The sequence below is a fragment of the Acomys russatus genome, chromosome 8 (genome assembly GCF_903995435.1).
Source record: "Acomys russatus chromosome 8, mAcoRus1.1, whole genome shotgun sequence".
Classification (NCBI taxonomy): domain Eukaryota; kingdom Metazoa; phylum Chordata; class Mammalia; order Rodentia; family Muridae; genus Acomys; species Acomys russatus.
The window spans coordinates 44,079,659-44,086,025 of NC_067144.1; the positions used below are offsets into that span (position 1 = coordinate 44,079,659).

The following is a 6,367-nucleotide window of genomic DNA, read 5'->3' on the forward strand; positions in this document are numbered from 1 at the left end:
AACTTACATTTAAAAATGTTCAATTTTAGCTTTAAGATCAGTTACAACTTTTGCCATGTTAACATTCAACTCATACCATCAATTTATCATCTTATTAAGCCTCTGAATCTCTATTTATAACCTTAACAAGTTGCACAACCACTTCCATTATCATTTCCCTTCAGGTTAGAGTAGATGCTTCCAGAAGGTATTTAAGAAAGAGTATACAGTTTTGTAATATATACTCTTTAAGCAGGTATTTTTTTTTTTATCTTGAGTGTACAGCTCATATTCCATAACATTAAAAATAAAAATATTTGTTGAATTGGTTATCAAGGGACTGAATGAGTAGGGTAGTTTGAACGGTTTGGCCCCCATAGACTCATGTGCTTGAATGCTTGTTCCATAGGGAGTAACACTATTATGAGAAGGCATAGCCTTGTTGAAGTTGACGTGGCCTCGTTGGAGGGAGTGTGTCACTGTGGAGGTAGGCTTTGAGATCCCTTATGCTCAAGTGACCCCCAGTGTGGCACAGTCTTCTGCTGCCTTCAGATCAAGATGTAGAGCTCTCAGCTCCTTCTCCAGCACCATGTCCGCCTGCACCCTGCAGTGTTTCCCACCATAATGATAATGGACTAAGTCTGTTCTTTTTTAAATGTGGTCATGGTGTCTCTTCCCAGCAATAAAACTCAAACTAAGACAGTGATTAAACCAGTGGCAAACAAATGATTTAAGGTGCTAGTATGTGTGGCTGTCTAATTATTTTAGTAACTGATAGATATCAAAATGAGTTGAAAGGAAGAAAGAACCAAAAAATATAATGGAAATGGAAAATGGAAACCTATAGAGAGACAGATGAATGAGAATTTGGAAAAAATAAAAAATAGAAGGGCTTTGGGGTCTTGCATAGAAGCTGTTAACCAATTGTCTGTGGCCTTGGAAGTATTGGCCTATTCTATCCAGATATGCCTGCATCTGGGAAGAACTCATTCATATACCCAGACATTAGCTCTCCAGACCACTTCTGCTTTTATTAATTTTTTTCAAAAATAAAATACATCAAAGCCTCCTTAGAGATTCAAGTTTATTGAACAACTATTGGATTTGAGTTGACCAGTTTTTGCATGAGTCTGCACTACCCGAGTGTAAAATTTATGCAAAAAAACATAGAGAGAAAATAGTACTTAAATTGCTCTTCAAAAATGGGAAAGGAGCCTGGCAGCGGTGATGCATGCCTTTAATCCCAGCACTTGGGAGGCAGAGGCAGGTAGATCTCTGTGAGTTTAAGGCCAGCCTGACCCACAGGGAGTTCCAGACAGGGCTACACAGAGAAACTCTGTCCTGAAAAGCAAACAAACAACAACAACAAAAAAACCACATAAACAAAAAAGTGGGCGGGGGGAGAATGAAGAAAAAAGGAAACACAATTCACTTTGGTTGCCCTCTAGAGGTAGAAGGTAAGTCTTTATTGCTAAGTTACTACATAAGACCTAGGTCTCAGGGGTCCTTGAAAAAGATGTAGAAGACATATAGTTTATATCTCCTACAATTGTCAGAAGTCACACCCATCAAGTAGTACCAACAGGGCTGCATAAAAATAATGCAAAAAATGGCAACATCAATAAATATGATAATGTGGATGAGGGTAGGTAGAGGCAGGAGGGTGCAATTGGCCTCAACCTCAGACAACTACAGGCAACTAATGAAACCCTAAGATAGAGGAGAAAAGTCTTCCCCAGAAAAGAGCACACCTATTGGTTATAAAACACCAAATAGTCAGCCCTTAAAACAATATATTCAAGTAACATATAGACTGAGAAAGTTATATTTAGGAATACTCTCTCTCTCAAACACACACACACAGACATACACACGAGTATGTGTATGTATATACATACATATTAACAAAAATTAAAGAAAAAGACAATGTGAATTTGAAAAAGCAAAGTAAGATATGTGAAAGGGTTTGGATGGAGCAGGGGGGAGAGAGACTTGATATAATTATAATGTAAAACCTTAGTTAAAACACAGACCCCTGAGCTGTGTTCAGAATTTTCTAGTATCTAGTTAGGGAAATTAGTGGAACTTATCTAATCTCTTCAGTGTTGATCAGTAAAATTAAGATGTGATACCAGATCTCGCAGTCGAGATGCATGAATACCATTTGGGGCTCTCTAGTTCCACCATCCCTGACAGTATGTGGTTCTTCCCGGAGCTTTATTTCATCATGGACAATGGCTGCTTGGAGTGTTTAGTGTGCAACCTGAAGGCTGGGGTACTCGGTCAGGCTGCGGGTGGACAACTTCAACCTGGTGCAGTGCGAGAAGCTGGGGGACTTGAAGCTGCCCCTGCAGAGTACAGATTATGGCAACTTCCTGGCCAATGAAGCGTCATCTCGGACAGCTCAAGGAGAAGATGGTACTGCCACAGGAGAAGTCATGCCTATGAGCTACTTGCCAGCTTCCTAGACCTCCTTACTTAGAGCTATGTGATTGACAATGTGTGATCTTGCTCTTCACAGGCCCGTTGCACCAACTTTCAATCATCCAGCTTGTGCCCAAGTGCCGCCCACTAGGCAGCTTGAGCAGGTAGAGGTTGTGAACATCGCCCAGACACTTGGAGATGTCTCTACAATGCCATTGTGGTGGACATGCTCCTGGCAGCTTTTTTTTTTTTTTCCATGACTGAATCTCAGAGCAGGACCTTGATGAGATGAACACCGAGATAATCTACAACGTGCTTTACAAGGCCTATCTAGAGTGCTCCAACAAGTTCTCCACTCTGTTGGGTAGAACCACAGATGGTGTCATGTGTCCTATCCTAGAGTTCGAAGCAGATCACCATGCCTTTATCATCACTATCACCTCTTTCGGCACACAGCTGTCCAAGAAGGACCTGCCAACCTCTTCCCACGATATGGCTGACTCTACCCTGGGGGTTTAGCTCAGATAGCTCAGGCTGATGATTATGAAAAGGTCAATAATATAGCTGATTACTACCTGGAATACAAACTGCTTTTGGAGGGTGCAGGTAAGCAATACTGGAGACAAGACCCCGGAGGACCGATTCTTTGAGCACGAGGTGAAGCTGAACAGGTTGCCCTTCCTGAACCAGTTCCATTTGGTGTCTTTTACACTTTTGGGAAGCTTAAGGAACAGGAATATCACAACATTGTGTGGAGTGTGTCACCCAGCACCATTGCATCAAGGTTGATAACTGTATCCCTATCTTGTAGCATTCTAACCTGAGGTTCCCATGTGTACTGTGTGTGTCTTTGTATGCTGTGGGAAGCCCAGAGGTCACTTATCTGACCTAGTTAGGTGCCACACATTGTCCTGGGGTGGGTTGCTCAACTTCCATGACTCTCTCCGAGATTGCTCTTAGGCCTAAAAAACAGGTTAGGCACCTCTCCCCTGATCGAGAATGGACCAAGATCCCCTCCAGAGCAAAGAGCCCCACCCCATGTATACACTTGACATGTCTAAGAAACTTGTGTCACTTTCCTGTCTCTCCCTAATCTGGAAGCCCCTTGGGGCAGTACAAGACTCCTCTCCCCTCTGTGGGTCAACCCACAGAACCATGGCCCGTGGGAAAATAGAGGACATGTATTCTTGGGGTATGGGAAAAGTAGTTCTGCAGCCCTCTCCCTCAGCTCTGCCCCTCTGAGATAATAAAATTTCTCCCTTTAAATCCACCCCTGAAAAAAAGGACGTGATACCAACTTATATGAATAAAATATTTGTACACATATATAACATGTAAACTTTATCATATTTTATCCAATGTTCTTTTTTTAAAATTTTGACCAATCTACTTCTTTCTTTTGGAAAGCTGAAAACAATACACTATAGGTTTGGTGATTTTCTTTCTTTCTTTTTTTTTTTTTTTTAATCCACATGACTCTTGATTTAGATTTAAATTTTTTGTTTATCAATACAGTAAGCCATTCATTTGAAACTGAGTGACGACTTCAGGCATCCCTCTATCATAGGAATTAGTTTAATTTCTTTTTGATTTCATGCTTTCCCACAGGCAGTTTTGAATGTCACATGCACTTAGTGCAGACAAGTTGTAGAGTGAAATTGTGCAAAACGTTTGTGACAACCCTCATCTGAGACATAAACACTGCTTGTTTCCTGCTCATGTTTTTAATAAAACCATATTATTTCAGGCAAAACTACTTAGAATATAACTAAACACACACTCTGTGAAACAACATACAATGGAAGTGCTTCCTTCTGCTGCAGGAAACAGAGGACATACATGTAAGGGGCTTTTATTTCCTTAACTGGCTCCTTTGGATGGAGACAATTAAGTTCCCATTCAACTCAAACCTACTGGTTTTCGTATCTGTCTCAAGTTGACTTCCTTACCAGGTCTTACTGTCCTTTCTACACATATTTTTCCATTTAAGGTGTACAAGATGCCTGAGCTCTTTCTAATTTTCTTTCTCAATTTTGCTCAACTTATTTTTTTTCTTTTCATTTCCATTGAGGAATAGAAGTTACAAAACAGAATGCTGTGGAAAGTTATCTTCAGGTCATGAGAAACGATTGCCTTTAAAGTAATTAATAGCATAGTTTTGAGTATTTATTTCTACTTGTGGACACTAATACACAAATATCCTTGAAAATATTCAACATATTTTTGAACAGGTTTATATATATGCACAGATGGACATAAGTCTTAATGTATCACAAAGAAAGGTATATTCTCTCATGTTTGTTTTAATATATATTACCCAGAAGTTTAATTTGTAAAGTTTGTTTATTCTTCTTAAATTTATGACCAACATAGGTATTGCTTCAAGGTCAAAATTTGCAGGAGTATGGTTTGGTAAATCACACATATTAACTAGAAAACTTGAATTCCATCCACACAGGGACCATGTCTTATACATTTATTATTATTATTATTATTATTATTATTATTATTATTATTATTATTATTATTATTATTATTATTTTAGAATACCAAACACTCTTAATGTAATAATCAAAATTAGATAAAAAATTGAATTTAATTAAGTTTAGCATATCTCCTAACTTAGGAGACATAGGCAATTCAAATAAATCATTTTGTGGAGACCTCAATGGATAATCTGAATGGAAGAAAGTTTTAAAACAATACATACAAAAAATCACTTGTTGTTCTGTGAAACTACACTGGACAAATTTTGTGAAGGTCATAATTCAGCAAAAAAAGAAGGAGGAGGAGGAAGAGGAGAAGGAGAAAAAGGATGATGATGAGGAGACAGAGTATAGTAGACAGGTCAGCATGCATTCCTATTCTTCTTCATAGATTTGTAAGAATCCTGATGAACTTGATGCCTAAACCATCACTATACTTTGTTATGCATGATTTCTGTGAAATATGATAGTCCAATAGTGGTGAAGCAAGGCTTTATCAAATCCCTGCTGTGTCTTATATGGACTCTTTATACTGAAACGAACAATTTATCTTATTTCTCCGTTTTTTATTTTGCCTTTATCCCTTCTTCATTATTACGACTTTATGCTTATTGCCTTATTAGTCATGTATGTTCATGCACAAAGTGACAGTCTCTTGGGAAGCCAGTGATGCTTCTCCTTGATTTGTGCTATTTGAGGTTATGTCTTTCACTAGACATTTCATCTGGTGACAGAGTATACAGTTAACATCATGTCAAAGCCACCAATATGAATGAATTGTAGTTATTTAATACCAATTATACATTTTAGATATATGCCAAGATGCTATAATAAACTTTTAATTGGAAACAACAGCAACAGCAAAAACATCTCTGGGTAAATGATGCAGGCTACCCAGTTAGGTTTCAGAGTTCAGCCAGGGGAAGGGTGTGCAGCTAATACGAATTAAACTTACTGAGTTCCCACATCCTTTGTGGAGGCTCGTAAGTCCCCACCCCCTTCACACCACAGCTGGTGCTTGTTTCCACCACTGAGTTTTAAATAATTCAGTGAAAATTTTTGAGAAATAGAGAATGTTTTGCATAATTTTGAAGCCTGATTACTATTTGCACCAAATGTTGCTGATCAGCAAGATTGCCTCAGTGGGAGTAAAGAAGATTCCCTATGAACTGAAATTCAAAACAAATTCATTAGTTGGAAAGCTCAAAAAAAGGAGTATCATCCCTGCATCATTTGATACCAAATCTAGGTCCGTTATGAAGTCAAATCAGATCATAATGAGAAAGGAAGCTCTTTAGGCAGGTTTTTCTTCGAGCTGTTAAAAAGGAATGACACTCCCTTTTTGTATTAGAGTAACATTTTTAGCTACTTTTCAATGGTTTTATACATTTATTCTGAGTACTTCTTCTCTCTCTTACCACAAAAATTATTTTATTAAGGTAAAAGTCCCATGCTTATGCCCCAAATAGAAAGACTCC

The 6,367-nt window shown here is 38.4% G+C and overlaps 1 pseudogene; it reads left to right on the forward strand.

The window, feature by feature from the left end:
• Positions 1-2,176: 2,176 nt before the first annotated feature.
• Positions 2,177-3,214, forward strand: LOC127192996 (V-type proton ATPase subunit d 1-like; annotated as a pseudogene).
• Positions 3,215-6,367: the final 3,153 nt, after the last annotated feature.